The sequence below is a fragment of the Hirundo rustica genome, chromosome 3 (genome assembly GCF_015227805.2).
Source record: "Hirundo rustica isolate bHirRus1 chromosome 3, bHirRus1.pri.v3, whole genome shotgun sequence".
NCBI lineage: Eukaryota > Metazoa > Chordata > Aves > Passeriformes > Hirundinidae > Hirundo > Hirundo rustica.
Genome location: NC_053452.1, coordinates 23592292 through 23611038, shown reverse-complemented (window position 1 = coordinate 23611038; position 18747 = coordinate 23592292). Strand labels below are relative to the sequence as shown.

The following is an 18747-nucleotide window of genomic DNA, read 5'->3' as shown; positions in this document are numbered from 1 at the left end:
TCCATTCCAATGGAGGCTCTAGCTCCCTTAGCAGACAAGTGTCTTTCAGGACCAAGACACTGAAGAACTGTGTCCTTTGTGGGGGAGTTATGACCACCTATTAAAAAAACAAACAATAAAAACCCCTGAAGCTGATGTTTCTATATTCACTTTATTCTTCTTTGGGGGGGAAAAAAGGACCTGATGTTGTCCTCATCCTCGGTTTCATGACAGATGTGGATATCTCCTCTATGGGCCAGGACAGCTGCATGTCAGGGATGTGATGGGTGATGGGCACCACTGGTTGATGCTGTGTTCTTGCCTACCTCGACTGGTCAATGCTGCTGCTGGGGTTTGAATATTGCCACAGAGCTTCTGTGGACACGGAACAGTCCTTGCCCTTGCAGCTGGATCTGTGCCTGGATTGGCGGAGAGAGAAGATGCCAGGGAAGCCACAAAACCTCCACTTGCTCCTTTTTTTGCCAAGTAACCTGGAGTGATTGCAGTAACCCTGAGGATGGAGAAGGCCTTGGGATGAGGCCAAGAGACCTGGGGAAAGCATTTTGCAGAATGACACTTGTGTGGAAAGGTTTGTCTAATACTTGGTGGTTTTGTTCATATTGCGTGTGTTTTCTTTTTTGAATGAATATTTGAGTTCTGGGGCACTGCATTCAAAGGCAAGCAGATCTTTTCTAGTGTACAATATCCTTCCTCTAATTATTTTCTATTTGATTTTGTGGAGCAAAGTTGGGTTTTGGTTTCATCCTCTGTACATAAGGGCACAGGAACTGCACTGACCCTTCCACACCAAGAGTTCCACGTGCACACTGGGTAATTGGAGTAGGTGACTTAGGCTCTGCCCAGAGGCGATTCCCAAAGGAGTTTTAAAGAGAGGCACTGTTGGATTTCCCAGAGGCGGTTGAGTTAATTTTTGTGTTGTGTACTAAACAGTTGAACTATTTTTTTTTTCTTCCAGAATGCTACTGTGCAACCCACCTGGGTGCTTGGCACGTGCTAGGGTTTTTCCATCTCTTGTCACATTAGAACACCCTGGCATCCTCAGGTCCAGAGGTGTAGAAATTGCTTCCTCCTGCTGCTGAGGACTCCAGGACAGTGTAGATAAATGTAGACGAGAGATCTCTGAAGTTAGGTTTTAGAAGATGAGGTTTATTGTAAGGGATGTGGGGGGCCTTGCTCTGAGCTGCCAGGCTGCAGCTCGTGGCAAGGCCTAGGAAAGTGGGGGAAGGGAGAAGTAGGGAGAGGAAATTCCAAGAGAGGAAAGTCCTCAGGGAAGGGTGCAAGCAAAGAGAGCGTCCAGCCCCCCTGGGACCCCTTATCAGGGGTCTTCAAGGTGGGCTGGAACAAGCCTTGGGCCAATGGGGTTACAGATACCTGATACTTCAGGGGAGGGTTACAGGTGTGGGATGAGCCATACATTGAGGGGTGAGACAGAACGTTCCATTTGACCTCTGGGTCTGGCTGCAGGTAACCTTCAGCTGGTCACATAACTGTTTTCCCAGACATCCAGTATCTAATACATCTCAAACATCAAAACTTACTTTCAATTCTATCTCACCTACAGGTTTCTCATTCTCAGAATATAGGCAATCATATTTATAGGGTTTTTTGGCTTCTTCCTCCCCAACACAGAGGGACTTTGAGAAAAAGGATTCCCAGTGAGACAAGCAAGGTAATGTTTTTGTTATGGATTTGCTTGGAAAATTCTGCAAGAAAATAATTTCCACCTGTGTTTGGGTTTTTTGTTTGGTTTATTTTTGTTTTGTTTTGTTCGGTGGTGTATTTCTTGTTTGTTTGGTTTTTGGTTTTTTTTGTTGTGGTGGGTTTTTTGTTTTTGTGTTGGTTTTGGTTTTGTGTGAGTTTTGTTTTGTTTTTCACAAAACCAAACTCTGAAGCAAGCCACCTCTGGGAAACCCAACAGCAGCTGTCACTGAAACTCCAGTGGGAGTCTCTTCCAGGCTGAGCCTAAGTGCCCTGTGTCCCTGAGAAAAAGTGTCACTTAGCATGGGGTACGACTGACTTGAGGCCTTAGTTGCACAGCAGCGCTGCTCCTCTAGGGATGTGCACTATGGCTGAGGAGGGACGGGTATGGAAGAAGGAGGAAAACAGCCCAGCCTTTCACAAGCTTTTCAGAGTCTGCACTGGGGCTGGAGGCGCTTCCCTCCTCTGCTTTGCATGGCTTTTATCTGCTCCCCTCCTCTCCCCCAGGTCAATGGGGGCTGTTTGGCTCCCTCTGGCCTCAGACCTGTGGCACAGGAGCAGTCTCCCTGTGTGGGTGCAAGAACACGTCCTGCACTTTCTGCACAGGAAGGATGCTCTGAGTGTTGCTAAAGGCTTTTTTCCAGTCCTGGCTGGGGCCTCTTAGGGGTCAGTCTTATCAGCAGCAAGTGCGGCCAGAGGCGCTCAGGCAGAACTTGGGCTGGGTGTGACCTGTACTGGCCACATCTGCGCTGTCCTTGCTGGGGTGGGCAAAGGCAAATCTGGCAACTGAGCATGTGCTCGAGACTCTCCCTCAGCTGTCTTAAAATCTGTCTAGAGAATGAAAGTGTGCTTGGCTTGACTTGTAGCACTTCATAGTGGTCTTTAAAGATTCTTTGAGAACTGTGACTGGAATTAAGGCCAGAGTTCTTTTGTGCAAGCGTTGTTCTAATAGACAGTGGTTGTTCATCTAGACTGGTTTTAATGTCTCTGTTTTTTCTGAAGTTTCCATTTCTTTTGCTATATTGCTGTGGATGTTCACCCTCGTACCCTGGACAGTGGTTGGGGATATTTTCTTCATTCCACAGCTATAATTTTTTTTTTTTTTTTTTTTTTTTCCTCCATAGCAGTAAAATTCTCCGAAGCACTAACCTGGCTGCAGAATGGCATTTTCTCAGAGAGTAATGCTGCTTCTCCCAGGCAGCGCTGCCCTGTTCTGTGTGTCTTGGTGCAAATTTTGACTGCATCCTGTAGCTCCAGAATCCATTGCTGTCCCTCAGGGTTGTGAAGGAGCGCTGTCTTTGGATTTTTTGGCCTCAGAGTGGGAAGTGCATGACCTAAAGGGTGGCATCTCAGCTCTATTTTAGGAACCCTGGAAAAGCAAGCTCTTCTTCACGAGGAACCGCTTCGTCTTGAAAGTCAATGTGTCTTGCAAGAGGTGCTGCAAAGCGTGAGATTGAACCTTCTGTCATTCTTTGTTTAAATCACCTCTGTGAAACCTTGATATGCTTCAATCGTTTCTGTGGTTTTGCATTTATTGGCCCTCCAGTGCAGGCCACAGACACGAACGGTTTCAAACGAGTGATTCCCCTGCTAACCCTGCCCCCAGGAGCAGCTGGAGCCTCCAGGCCGGGCTGAGGGAACAAACACTTGGGGGTGACACAGCTCCACACCAAGGGTACTTGGGGACAATGTGTGGCTTTGTCCTGGATTTTTGTTGGTTCTTTTTAGCTTTCTACGAGGTTTCAATCATCGACTTGGTAAAAATAAATGGTAAGGACTGAAACCATGAGAGACTGGCAAGTTATACGCACCAAAGACAACTTTTTTTTAATAGCTGTGAGACTTCTCTCTTGATTTTGGGACTCTTTTTTGGCCAACTGTATTGTAAGAAGTCTTATTTTAAAGTAAGCTGCTTCAAGAATGAATTTCTTGTACAAATAACCTCTAATGTCAGAAGGTTAAAAGCACTAACACCAACATGGCACCTCCTTAATTTTTAGCAGCAAAACTTGATCTTAACTAAATCTAAAACTTAATTTCTCTGCTGCTAATAAGTTAATAAAGGAGTTTATCGGGGGGGGAGGAAAGTACTTGCCAAGAGGAGAGAAATTCATACACAGAAAAACCAGCAGGCTCAAATCCTTCCCTCAAAAATCTGAAAAGGTTGTGAGTATCCGCCAGTTTTAAGGCTAGCTGCTTTTTGTCTGTTTGGGGTTTTTTTCCCTGCCTTCAGGTTTACTTTGCCCACACAAACTCACATCACTCAATGGGAATGGATACCAGTGCTGAAAGGGATTTTTCAGTAGGGAAGGTCAAGTGGAAAGTTTTTTACTCTGGCTGTCAGGTTTATTTTCTAGTGTTGTATTTCTCCCTTTCTTTCAGGATCTCTTGTTTCTTTCAAGTGGCGCTGGAAATTAACCCATTTATTTTCTTGCTCTTTCTGCCAATATAAGCAGGCTGTACTCACTGATAATTTAATACTCTTACCATGGAAACAGTGGTATCATCTGGAAAGGCAGTTGCTCTTTTCCTTAAGTCCTTCAAAAATGTAGGAGCAATTACTATGTACTTCAGCATATGGATTGCCTTTGTTTGCTCTTACTCATAACCTGGCATTTGGACAGAAGGATATATAAAAATTGCTGTGGTATGGAGGTACACAGAACAGGTAAAGCATGCTCTTCTTACTGCAGATCAGGAACTGTCATTTTCACCCAATTCCCAAATGGGCTGAATTTCAGTTGTTTTGGGATGAATTTCAGTGGTTTTGGTGCTGTTTCACTCTTAAGTGAATTACAAATAAGAAGAACAAACTATTAAACAGAAAGTATCTGCACTGCTATCAGTTATTCTAAGGCTGACTGCTGCATGTTTGTCTTCTGAAAAAACAATTTGGCTGTGTAGTAATGTACTTAAACTATATGATGAGTTAAAGTGTGAAGCTGTTCATAAGCATGTTCCCTTTTAATTCACCTGGAACTGAATGCTGTAGTGTATTTATGTATTGAAGGCACAAATGTGTCAGAAACAAAATACAACCAAGAGTAAATTGCCCTTTTTTAATATACAGTAAAACAGAGGGGGAAAGGTTGGTGGTTTCTTTTTTACTTTTGCTTTTGTTCAGCCATGGTTCCCAGGGCATTTCTTTGGTATTATGTAAGGGGGACCTGATTTGAGTCAAGATGCCTGTGAAAAGCAAGTTATTTTCCAGCCAGCTCAGTTCCCCCACCTTGCTTTTGCAGCACAGTCATGCCAGAAGCAAAGCTGATGTGGAGAGGAGCAGAATTTGGGGTTGCAGGAGTTATTTTAGCACCTATATGAAACCACAGCTGAGGGATGCAACTAGACTGATGCATCTTTAGCCTCAGCAGAGCAGAGACGGGCTCCTCCATCTCCCTTTTCCTAGCACAGCTGACTCTGTGCTGAGCCAACCCAGGGAAGTGAAGCAAAAACTAGCCCTATAAAAGAAAGTGGATACTTTTCTGGTGGTTTTGCTCCTGGAGCCAGCTTGCTGGGAAAGCAGGAGCGCTGCCTCAAGGGAAACTGTGGCTGGGAGGCTGAGGGGAGGCAAAAGAATAAACCTCTGACACCGCACCAATATTCATGGTGCCACCTTAAATTCATTGCATGCTCCTAGCCCTGGATACATCACTTTCTGCTGGTGATAGATGTAAGGTGGCTCTTGCACTTGTGGCATTTTCCTCCTTCGTGGTTCTGCTGTGAAGTTCATCCTTCTGTTGAGACAAGAAGGCGATGCCAGGATTGCTGAGGCGGTGTTACAGCCAAGTGTACGTTTTTACCTTGAACATACATGGTTGATAGGACTGCAGCTTCCCATTAGATTCCCTCTTTAATCTGGGCTCTGCAGTCAGCCTTTGAAGTGTGTAGGCCTCTCTTTCTGCTTCAGGCTGCTTGAAAATTCGACAAAGGCAGAAATTGGCCTTTTCCATTGCTCGCATACCCAACCTGAGGAAGTGGCTTTCGGCAGACGGCTGTATTTGTAAGCTGCAGTTGGAACAAAATGCCTTGTCCCAGGGCACCGGCAGGAGGAGGACACCAGGAACAGGTGGATTTGGGGTGTCTTGGCTGTCCCCAGGCACTGCCTTTGAAGGTGACAGGCAGAGCAGATCCAGTGCGGCGTGTAAACACTGCTGGAAGGAGGCAGCCTTGGCTGGGGGCAGAGCGATGATTGACCACTTCCTGCGCTGCAGCAGAAGGGATTAGGGAATGGCAGCCTGGCACATAACCTGGTGAGACAGCAGGGATGCAGGGCTGGAGCGGAGCTCTCTGCACGGTTGAGAGGGGTGAAATGCATTTGGCTCCTGGTGCTGAGCTGGAGCATCCATCTGGGCAGCACTAGCAAGGGAGCTGAGTGGGAAATGAGAGTGGGAAATGAGTGCCCCGCTCTCCTCTTGGTGAAGGAGCCTGTAATTCCCACCTGCTGTGTAAACACTGGCAGATCTGATTTGAATCTGTCATCTTCTGTAACAGGTAGGAAAGAAAAACCCAAAGCAGACAGAGAGCTGAGGCTGCCTGGAGTGTGTCCTTGAATTTTGGATCCTCTCAAATGATTGGAGTTTGTTTACTTGGGCTTTCTCTCTCTCTCTTTTTTTTTTTTTTTTTTTTTTTTTTTTTTTTTTTTTTTTTTTTTTTTTTGAGAATTTGGAAAAGATAAGGAGTGGTTTGGTGAAGCTTAGCAATGAAACATGCTTTTATATGAGGTTTCAAGATTTTTCTTTAAGTTGACAGATCCCTCTCCCACCCCTAGAAAGAAAAAAAGAAAGCAAGAAAGGAGAAAAGAAAAGCCATAAAGAAACCCCACGACTTTCAGACTGAGAAAATATTGTAAGGTGGTGTCCCCTCTGCCCCCCCAGTACGTGTTTGGTAGTAACTGAGGATGAACAACAGTTCAGGAGCTCAGAGTGGACCTCTGCCCGGTACAGAAATGCATTATAAAGAACCACATCTAAATAGTCCTGCTTCCTTCCCTCACCTGTCTAATGTGTCTTGTTAAGGGTCTGTTTGCCCTGTATCTTGTGAGTACCTCATGAAAATTAAATCAGCAGCGATTATAGGAAGCAGTTCATATGTCTCTGGCTCCTTGTGCAAAAGGAGAAGGAAAGACAGAAGTAAATAAGTGCCATTGCATTTTTAAGCAGAGCCTGACATATTTGCAGTGCATATGAAGAGGGTATTTTACAAGTTTGCATCAGCTGTTGGGTTCTATTTTGGTGATAAATTCCAGCTAAAATATCATCGATGTTCATAACTGTGTGAATAAATGACCCCTAACTGACTTCCTAAAATATCGTATCAGTCTGCTGTGGGAAGTTTGCACTTAACTTAGTTTTTTCTCTGTTTATAACCTGTTGTATTACATAGGAGGAGCACTGCTGAATTTAAAGGCTGCAGCACACATAGCAAAGACATTAATGATGGATTAGGTGCATCAAAGGCATCAGTGATGGTTTAGGTGCATCCATTCTTTTAGCTTGGCTAATGTAATTTTCTTCAGGGTTTTTCTTCCCCCCTTAATATGATTTCCTTCCCCCCTCCTTGAAAGTTTCTATATAGAGGAGCTGAGATGGCGAGTTTTGTGGAGCCATCTGTTCCCAGCTGCTCTCAGCTGTCCAGTGTTTTAACACCCCCTTGTGAACTTGCCTCCTTTTATTTCCTAGCATCCTTACCCATCTTGCAGCAGGAATGCTTTTTGGCAGCGTTGGATGTGCTAAGCTCCCTGTCAGCACCTGAGAATGAGGAGCTCCCCTTCCAGCCTCGCCCACCTCTGCTCTCTCTACCTCCATGGATGGTCAGCTGAGGGCAGGGAGCTGATGCAAAAGTGACTTTGGGCTGCATTCCTGTGGTCCTGCACCCACGCATGCCCACAGAGCAGGTGATGGCACTGCTGGTGGGGAGGAGAAGCAGTGGCCATCACCTCCCCTCAGCAGTTCAGACCACGGTGGCCGTTCTCTTGGCCTTAGCAGAGGGCAGCTGTGGTGATCTGGATAATATTGGTAGAGAAGGAGGCTCTGCTAATCTTTGCAGAGCTGTACAAGCACAAATGTTGGAGGCTGGAGCATCCAGCGGTGCTGTAGCCCACGCCAGGATGTCATTGATTTACCAGAGCCTTTGCAAAAGGGAAAGGCGAGCCTCTGTCCCTAGATGGTTTGAAGCAGTTGGTTAGTTTAAACAGTTCCCAGCTTTAAGTAAAAGGATCCTGTTGAAGCAGCGTAGCTTGTCTCAGCATGGAGCAATCCAATCAGGCCACAGCACGGAGGAGTTGCAGGAATGAAGAAGGAAGCGTGGGAGTCCCGGTAAGGAGAAGCTCTCCACATGGGTGAGGACCCAAGCACCTTGTGGGGAGACAGATCCACCCTGCTCTCACCACTCTGCTGTGGGATTGCTGTGCTGCCTGGGGGAGCAGCCCTAGAAGCCTGAGCTCGTGGCTTGGGTTTTTTCCCCCCTTAAAACATTCTGGTTTTCCCTTATAAGTACCTGATGCAAAGATTTTTTCCACAGAAGCAGTACTCTAGCCCAGTGGTGCAGTAAGGGGGAGGGGTATCCTGGGAAGGAAATGCTGAATAGACCTGCTCAGAGCCTCTGGTCCAGGTCTGAGTCCGAGCAAAATGGGGTATTGACTTACGCTTCAGTCCTCCTCTGACTTTTGCAGACAAAGTTTCTCTTTGTATCTCTGCAAATGCCTGCTTTTGCAGACATGTCTGATGCCCTGTATGAGGCAAGCAGCGGAACAGGAAAATCTCCGTGAGGTTTCCCCCCTTACCACATCTGAGTGTTTGTCGCGTCATTTAATCATGTCTGAGTCTTGTCTATTCTTTTCACTTCTTGAAGTGAGCTGTTAAGCCACATCTGTGGCCCATGCAGAGCTGCCTGATGATGCCAGAGTTGGGTTTAACAGGAGTTTAATGGAGATGATCTTGTGCCCTGAAGTCTTGTGAATGTTCCTAAAGTTTTGCTTACTTCAGCCAGCGCAGCCACCAGCATCTTTCTGGCACTAAAAGCTATAACCACGAAAACTTAAAATAAGAAAAGGTAGCAGTAAAAAAAAAAGTAGCTAGCCTTCTGCACTTTTTATTGGCATTTGTTTCTAGGTGGGGATGACTAGAAGACAGTCCAAACATTTGAGAAATTCTACTGCTGTTCTGGTATTGGACAAGTCTGAATCCATGCTTGTTGTGATGGTTGCGTACAGCCAATTTGTCTTTGAACTGAACTGGAATATGCTGTAACATGAAGCTTTTCCTTCAGACTTTCAGCAGAGTAGAACTACGTTCAGCTCCAGCCATCCCCAGTATATGTGAGTGGCAAAATGTTTAAAAAAATGTGTGGAAGCAATTTTCTGCAGTGATGGGAAACAAACAGAAATTTGACAAAAGCATTTTTTTCCACGGCTTTGTTTTGCCATGGCAAATTAAAAGCTTGTGCTTAGGAGACAGGAGTCTTGAATCTTAAAAGATTTTTCACACTGGATCTTTTTCTTAATACTTGGATGATCTAGCTCTCTTTGAATTTGGCTGTTTTACAGGGCACACTTGATGGAAAATGTTCCCTTTTCTAAATTTCTTGAGTAGAGAGAGAAAGGTGTTTTGAGACCAAATTTAGGACTTGTGCTGTTCCACTATCTGCGAAACTCAGAAGTGCTCTATCTCTTCAGGCTTTAAAAACAAAAAAAAAAGCTGGAGGAGAACTGAAGGACTTGTTGTAGTCTGGCAGTTGAGATTAAGCTGAGGGAGTTCTGGGAGACTATATTTTATCTTAATTTCTTTGGAAAGGTGGAAGTTTCTCTGCCATGCATCCGAAATAACTCTCAGACTTTGTCTTTGTCAAGTTCCTAAACAGCGGCCCTGTAGATAAGGCCCGGGCTGGCGCAGAGCTCGCTATCACTCGCTTGCTGCGCTGTTTTGCTGGCTTTATCGTTCTTCCTTTCCGTCCTGATAGTGCATCTGTGCCTCCCTGTATTCCAGTGAGAGGCTCAAGTGAAAACGTGCAAGGGCTCCTGAGGGATTGCACCTGGGCAGAGTGCACCGAGGGCTCCGGCTGCCCGGCGCAGAGGTGTTTGGGCTGTGCCGTGCGAGGCTGCAGCTCTCTGTGGCTGTCACTTTTCCAGGCTCATCCTCAACCCAAGCAGAGCTGGGTTCCTTGTCCTGGGAATGGTGGGGATGCCTTGTCAAAAGATGAGGTGGAGCTTCCCACAGGTGGACCCAGGAGTTGCTGCGAGGAGCTTTGGCTGTTGCAGAAGGATGCCTTTGGTAAAGGTGAGCCCCACCGAGTTGTGCTTTTCCCTGCTGCATGTCAAGAGGCCCCCTTGGAGCTGGATGTTGTGGTTGTGCAGATGGGAAAAGTGAGGCAGGGCAGTAGAGAGCAGGTTAGCTCGTGCTTTGGCCAGGCTGGCATGGGGTTTGATTCCTTCAGGACCATTGCTTGCAAAGCTAATTGTTCGACATCATGATACGTCTGTTCCCTCCTGCTTCATGCAACCATTAAAATTATAGAGAGGCAAAAATAAAAGTCATGCTTGACCCACAATTATTTTTGACAGCAAACTCACAAATCCTTTAGCTGGCAGAGAGCACTTCTGGAAGTTTTAAGTGACAGAACTCTGTCATTTCCCTCTGGCAACCGATTTCTGACGAGCTGCCACAGATTGCATTGCTTCGTAATTCTGAGAGGAATCTTTCTTCTTTTTTGTAGTCAGCCTTGTATGTTGCATCACACAGAGTGAACCTATTCTGTGAAGCCATTAGAGGCAAGGTGATCAGAAGCAGGAGAAGGCTTCTTTTCCTCGTGTTTTTTTCATAGGTGCTCATCTATGCTTACTGCTTAGGTATCTGATTAGCCTTCTTGTGTAACAAATCCATTTCAATGAGAAATAAACTGCAGAAAATTATTAACATAATCTTCTTTACTAATGACTGGGGGTTTTTAATTTAATGAGTCACTTCTGAAAGTCTGAGGGGGAAACAAGGACATGCTTTTCTTTTTTTTTTTTTTTTTTTAATTACCACAGTGCCACCATTTGCCTGTAGAAGCCTGGTGTTTTTTTTCTTTAAGCAGCCATACCGCACATGCAGTACGTGTGCCTGCTCAGATACATCCAGCTCGCTTGCAACAGGAAATGTGTTGCACAGGTTTTATAAAATGACTCTTAGGGTCATGATTAATGATTTTGTTATCCAAGCAGCAAAACCACAAGAGTTTGTGACTGCTACAGCAGTCAGAAGGTTCTGGTACGAGCAGCACAAATGTCTTGTAATTGAGCATTTGAGGGCATGTTGAAACAGAGCTTGTTTTCGGACTCCCTGTTCCAACAGCTTCAGTTTGGGGTTCTTTTCTCTTTTGTGACTACTGGGCATGTTTTCAGTAGTTTCCCCTCAAAGTCAAATGCTGGAGCTGGGTTGGTTTTAACAGGTTTGAGGAGAAGATGGTGTTTCTCTGAGAAACCAGTGCTTTGTGACCTGATTTTTCCGTCAGAGAAATAGCCTGGCTCTGGAGGCCATGTCCTTTCCAGATGTATTTCTGTAGGTGAGTGTATTTGGAAGACTTAGAGCAGATATCTCATGTCTCCACCCTTCATCACCCTCCCCAAAATTTTCTCTGCTGTGCTGATGGTAAATAATCCCAGCCAAGTCCCAGTCTTCTTGTGGGAGACAGAAGTTGTTCCCTGCTTCCCTCACTGACAAAGTCTTGCCATCATTTCTTCTTAGCGGCACTTGGCCTGATTTTCACAGGTCACCAAGTCCAGGTTCAGTGCAAGGGAATTGAGAGAACAGTGCACTTTCAGAGGCCTGACGCATCATCATGCTTCTAATCCTTGGCCACTTACCTTCTTCTGAGGGCTCCTTGAACTACATTTTAGCCATGGCCACCATCAGAAGCACCTCCTTCTGCCTTATTTGAGCCTGTTCCAGTGAATACCTCATGATTTTCCTTTCTGAAGGATACCAGAAGAATAATCCCTTCCTGCTCACATTCCTATGGGAGTCACAATTCAGTGGACTTCTCGTCTTCTTGGTCCCTCCCATGATCTCTTTCCCAGACTGCGGGGACACAGGCTATTTAGTTGGCTGTTGTTGAGAAACCGTCCCATGTCCCCTGTGGTCCTGGCCATGGCTCTGTGAGCTTGCCACGGTGGAAATACCCTTACTGGGCCAGCACCACAGAAAACTGGGAGCAGCACAGCAGATACATGCAGTGCCTTGGTGGTTGTGTTTGTTGCTGCTGGCTTTTTTTTCACTTTTGAGGTTTTTTTACTTTTTTCCTTGCTGATCCACCAAGTGGACACTGTCACAGAGCTGCCTGTTTTAATCCCAAGACCTCCTTCCTGGACAGCAATAACTGGCTCAGAGAGCATCGTTCTGTGTGTCAGATCAAGGTGTTTATATCACATTGTTCTTTATGTTTAATTATGTTTGGGGTTTTTTTTTTAACATCCAGCGTGTTAAAAGTCAGCATTATGAGATTCTTAAGCAAGTTTTCAGGGTCAGCTTTCATTTTGACTCCCGTGAATAACAAGTTTCATCTGGAAATGATGCCGTGATCTTGTTCATCTCTCTCCTCACGTAATTGATGAGTGTGCCCACCAGCACGGGCGAGGAGCCTGGGGGAGGTTCATTGGTGACCTTCTGCTTGGGAAGCAGGAATTTTCTACCTCTTCTGTTTCCTTCAATCCTCAGACCACATGTTCATGTGTGTGGAGAGCACTGTTCCCCTGTGTCAGTTTGTAACCCTGAGGGACCTTGGTGGAAAGCACCAGTGCTTATCCCAGCGAGGCAACTCTGCAGACACTGCATTTGTCACCCAGGCAGTGCCTTTAGTGTCACCAACCAGGAGTCATCATGAACTTCTTTATGGACGAGTGAGCAGAGACCCAGTTTGGATAGCTTGCTTTCCCCTTCCTGGGTGCTTAGAAGTATTTGTGTTGGCAAACTGCCCATCTAATCTGAGGACGTTGAATGTGGAAATGCAGCAATTTTGGATAAGGTGAAAGCGGAGAGCAGCCTCTGGTATGCTGCAAACAGGTTTTGTAGCCATGTCAACACACATGGAGGAGAGGCTCCGTTGCCCGGACGGGTCTAAAGGGAGAAGAAGGTGTGGAGGAGAAGCAAAGGTAGATACGAATCTGGCAAGATAGAAATCCCTACGAGCTCTTTTCCAGTTGCCTGTTGCAGAAATCCTGCCTTCCCAGAGAGGCAGTAAAATAGCACAGTGCTTGGAGGGCTGGTTATAGCTCCCAGCTGCCCTGCTGAGATTATCAAGGAGTTATATCCAATTTGGGTGGGATTTTGATTTTTATTTTCATCCAGGACAGGGAGGCAGTTGCAGGACAGTATGTGCAATGACCTCCCACTGGGTTGTTTCCCCAGGCTGCATTGTTTGGACCATGAGCACCCAAGATGTTTTTGGAATGTATCCACAAAAAGCTTGTCCCAGCAGGGCTCAGCTGTGGATCCTCTGAAGGTGAAGGGTCCTGCTGGCTGCCATGGTACCATTTTAAGGCCCTGCCTCTTTTTTGCTTCATGTCAGAGTTTAGCTTTGAGAGCAGCTTCGGGGCTGCCTGGGCCGTGGGGTGTGTTGTGTGGCTTTCTGAGAAGCTTAAATCACAGCTCAGCATCTTGGTGTGCACCACATACAGCTCTGCAGGAAAGGTACTTGTGTAAGTTATTAGAAGACATTTGTAGAAACTGTGGTTTTTTTTGTTTTTTTTTTTGTTTTTTTAAACATCTCCAGAATGTGCTAGCTATTGTCGGGGCCTAAGTGAAGTGCACAAGACTTAGCTTTAAAGGGTTTAAACCAGATTTGAAATGCCTTTGTCTAATAAGTTATGGAGACTGGGCTGATGAAACCTCTTTTTTAAAAGAGCCTGAATATTGGTGCAGTTCTGCTTTAGAGGTGTTGTTAACTATGTTAAGAGTTGATCTGCTTCTATGTACTTGTTTTAACAACAACAACAACAAAACCCTAAAACAAACACACGTATTAAAAAATCTGTTCCTAATGGGAGTCAGCCATTCAAATCTCATTCTGCTTGTTGTACCTCTCAGATAACCCAGCCTGGCTTTACATCACACTGCAAACAGCTATGTATTTGCTTTCAACAAAACAAGTTGGGAGTTTGGTGCTTTTAAAGTGCCGTGAGAGTTAAAGAGAACCAACATCTATTTTTGTGTTGTAATGCTTCAAGGTGTTCTCTCACCTTTGGACAGAGTCTTTCAGAGCGTTGTTTTCAGAATAAACAAATACTCACAATGAGGGCTCTTGTATTCTTGGAGCAAGAAATGTGTCTGGTACGATTCATTGGAAAATAGTATTTAGAGAATGCATTCTTGACAAGGAGAGAAGGTTTTTCAGGTAAAACCAGTCTTCTACTACTGATACAATTCTTCTCTGCTCTTGAGGTTGTGTCTCAGCTGACTGCAGTGGCAATCAGGAACCTTTTCCCTGGACTTGTGGCTGCAGCACATCTTGTTAGTTGAGAGGGGTTGGGTGGAGATTTCTTTTATTTCAGGCACCAATGTTTCAGGCATGTGCAGTGCTACAGCTGTTCTGTTTGTTGTGTATGGAGGCCCCTTTTTTCCCTGCTCTTGGTTTGCTGGTGCATTTACTACCAACTGTTTATTGATATCCATGGTAATATGAAAAAGCCCAAAACCTATAAATAGAATGAATGGGCAAAATCCTGGATATCGTATGGCAACTGTTTTAGCCAAGGAAGGGCTGTGGAGAGGTGATGGCTGACATTATTACCTCACTGTGTGTTTCTGCAGGAAGAGAAGCATGATTGTTAAGCAGCACGTTACTGTGTGATATTTCACCCTTTCATGATCATTGTTGCATAATGATGTAACTAATAAACCTAAAGAAAGTGCTCACAGGGAACCAGGAATGTGTAAAAACACAAATAACATTTTGTTGCACGTTAATTGTGAGTGGCAAAAAAGTGACAAAACAAGAAAAGAAAATCCTGACGTTCTTAAAGGAAAGCTGATTACTCAAGTAGCCGGTGATGAACTGGAATTCAGTGAGTGTTTGTGTAAAGGCTAACAAAATTGCCAGTATTTTTGTAGCCTGGGTAACTGCTGGGGTACAGCCTGGGCACACAGATGCTCTGTCTGAGCCCTCAGGACCTACAGGATTGCATCACTTGCAGGGTTTGGCTTTGCTCTGCAGAGGTAGCTCCTGGTGAACACTCATCGTCCCGCCATGCCCAGGATAACAAATAACATGCCAAGCGAATACAAGCGGTGTTGGTGAATATGTCACGGGCAGGCTATGGCATATTATTTTTCCATGTGTGTGGTGACAGCTTTTATGGCCTGGCAACAGATCTGCCTCTTTCAAGGATTTTATGTGCAACTTCATGAAGCCTCCAGCGGTCAGGTGTTGCCAGTATTGCAGGTGTGCGCGAAGCCAGTAAGTGGCAAAACATCTCCTAATGCCCTGTGTAGTAACAGCTGAATGTGTGACTTTTTTTCCCCCTTTTCCATTTAAAACAGAATGCTACAGATAGCTCCTCCAACTCCTCTCAGAAAAGGTAACAGCCTGTGCGAACTCTGGCTTCTCCTGCATCCTGCGAACATCGAAGAATTTGCACTCGTGGACACCTTCACGACCATTACAGCTCTGACCACTACCACCTAGAACAAGTAAGGTTTCTTCCCAGTGTTGCTACCTCTGCCAGAGTTTGCTGCCGTTTGGTTTTCCTCCACGTGCCTGAGAGACAGTTCTCCCCTTCTGCTCTCCCTGTTTCCTTCTCAATTAGCTTTAAATGGCTTCCTGTTATTAAAAAAGAGGGGGAGGGGGGGGTAACAGTGTGATTTAGCGTGTATGTTGTACCACGTGCACACCGGCCAGTGTAGGACTGTGACAGTTGTACTCCCTCCTGAGCCAAAGGCTGTGATGGATCACGGTGAATGTAGAGAAGGAAAGACAACAGTTGTTTAAATATTGTCTCTTTGGGAAGCAAGGGGACAGGCATTACCAGTAGCAAAAATGGGCTTATTTTATCTTTTCTCTCGCTTCATCCTCCTTCATGCTTCTACAGTCAGTAGGACCACGATCCTACCGGCACGTCAGCTTTCTGGACGACGATGAGGAGATAGTGCGCATCAATCCTCGGGAAAAGATTTGGATGACTGGATACAAGGATTATCGCCATGCCCCAGCACGAGGAAAGAGCTTCGATCCCGACACATGGACTCCTACGTACGTTTTGCCAAAAGCGAGGCCTCGAAACACGAATACACTTATCCTTACGTAGACAACTCGGACTTTGACCTGGGTGAAGATACCAAGGTTGCTGTGATAAAGACTCAACCTGTCAAATTCAAGCCCAGGTGGAAGGAAGACGACGAGAGGTCGCAGTGCGTGTACTGCAGGGACATGTTCAACCACGAGGAGAACAAGCGGGGTCAATGCCAGGATGCTCCAGACCGCGTCAAGACTTGGATCCATCGAGTGAGCTGTATGTGGTGCGCAGACACTATGCTCTATCACTGTATGTCCGACCCAGAAGGAGACTATACAGATCCTTGCTCGTGCGATACCAGTGATGAAATATTTTGCCTCCGGTGGATGGCCCTTATCGCCTTGTCTTTTGTTGCTCCGTGTATGTGCTGTTACTTGCCGCTTTGGGCTTGTTACCACTGTGGGGTCATGTGCAGGTGCTGTGGTGGGAAACACAAAGCTGCTGGATGACTACAGATGTGTTCAAAGTGTTAGGTTTGTCCCGTAGTTCAAAGGAACACATTGGTTTTGGAGCACTGAGGTCACTCACTTTAATGCAGCCGCTGTGCCCGACGGCATCCGGAAACCACCAGTATGGATCACTTTACATTGGGTCATCTGGGGCTCACACTGCATTGATTTGCTCATCAACTGTTCTAACTAACTAACCTACAGCATAGACTTTTGTATTATTAATCTGTAATCAAAACAGACTCTTGTACATGTTTTTTTGGGGGGTTTTTTGGGTTTTTTTTTCATTTAAAATGAGTTTGAGAGAAGAACTGCTTTAAATGGTGGTGGATTGTAGAACATCTCCAGGTTGTGTCTGTCTTGCCTCTGCTTTTGTGGTACCATCAGCATGTTTAGCAAGCTTTGGCATTTTGAGAAATGGGGCGGTGTAGTGAATGAGATCTCACTTGGAAGATATTTTAACTTACCGTCAAGCTATCGTGTGTGTATAGAAGGTGTGCTAGTAACAAACTTGTACCACAACACAGTGTTTCTGTCAGTGGTTTTCTTTGGGTTTTTTGTTCTGTTTTCCAAAGCTAAAATAGCCATCTAAGCTGCAGTTTCTCTTCTAGGCTCCATCATCATTTCCTTCTGCAAACATCTTAAATTATTTCTCTGTTTGTTAAAGCTCTGTGAACAGAAAGTAAGGCTCAGTTACCATAGTCACATAACCATTGAGAATCCAGTAGCCCTCCTTACATGTAAATCATTTCAGACCACTACTTGAAAGGGAAACTGAAATTTTCGTCTTTTCTCTTTTCCCTGAGTAACATTGGAAAAATGTGTTTCAGAGCTCTGCCCAAAAAAGAAAGGGAACTTCTTCATTAGCCAGCAACGTAGAGATCTGTGAATAAAACGCTAAGGTTCCAGATGAGGAAAACTGTTGATATGCAAAGAATTACTAACAATGCAATGTCAAAAGCACTATTATGGCAATTCTGGGGAAATGCTGCATTAAGTGGTGGATTATATAGAAAATTGTGTGTGTTTGTTTTCTGTATACGTGAGCATGAGAACATTCACATCCACTGTAGTAAAGACATTTAGCAATCTAAGCAGGTTATTTAAAAAAAAATCCAAAGCCAGGATGTTAACTGCCACTTCCAGTCTGGTCCCAATCTGCCAGATAACTTCCACAGCACATTGCTGTGAGCCCATGGGATGGAGCATGAGTGTCTTTGCAGGAGCCAGACTGAGGTGTCTGCCTGGCTTTCCCCCTCCCCAGTTCACCACCCAGGTTTATCAAGTGGATGCATGAGGTGCATACAGCAGGATAATATTGCTTTTGATTTTTTTTTTTTTCCTAATTATTTTTTTTAATGTCATGTTGTCTTGTAATTAGCTTGGAAAAAGAGTATTTTTCTAATATATTACAAGGAATAGCCAAATAATTTTATTAAAAAAAAAAAAGATTTAGCGCAGTGAGCTCTAACTAGCATAGTACAATCTGAATACTTTGAGACAGCTAGGGATTGGCTTGTCAAAGCTGGCACTGCTGTTCCTGCCATAATTTCTTTCTGCAGTAAATTGCCAGTGGGCGCATGTCCTTTCCCTCCCTCTATTGCACACTGACATCAGTCTTAAAAGAGAGGATTTTTTTTTTTTTTTTTTAAGAATTAATTTGCCAAATAAATGTAAAAGGAATGCTTGCCATTCTTTCTTGGTGGAATGTCCCAACGGTTCCTCTGAGAGTTAATCACAGCTTTTTAGTCAACCATTAAGTATGCAATGTGCTTGTTGTACACTATAGAGTTGGGTAAGTTTAATTCATAGCAGTTACTGGGGATTTTTTTCAGTTGGAGAAAAAAAAATTGAATGATAGTGGAAAAGGGATGGAGTGTTACACTCTGGGTGATGTGTCTGGATTTGCTGAATGAAATACAAATATTTTGTGCCTAACAGCAGTTGACAAATCTCTCAATGGTGTCTAGTAAACATCAAGCCAGCCTCGTAAAAAAAAAAAAAATTAATGAAGCAACCTTTTCCTTTTATTTCTGTTCTCAAAAGTTGTTTCATGTAAACAAACACCTGTAAGATCTTCTCTCTATAAAGCACAACACTACAAAAAGATCTTATAGTTTTTTGTCTGGTCTTGAAGTGCCCTTATTTATTTAAGTAAAGTAGACATACTCCAAGCCTTTCTGCATGTCTGAAAATAAAAGTTATAAAAAAAAAGTCCCTCTTTTTTTATTTTGCTTTTCTTTCCCTTCTCCTTCCTTCCTCTTCTCTTGGGTTTTTGTAATACTTGTAGATTTCGCTGCGTACGTTATTTGGTTTGTGATGGCAGTGGTGTAAGGG

At 44.6% G+C, this 18747-nt stretch overlaps 1 pseudogene; it reads left to right on the top strand.

The window, feature by feature from the left end:
- The window catches only part of LOC120750778 (sprouty-related, EVH1 domain-containing protein 2-like), a 32672-nt pseudogene extending 14614 nt beyond the window's left edge, over window positions 1–18058 (top strand).
- Window positions 18059–18747: the final 689 nt, after the last annotated feature.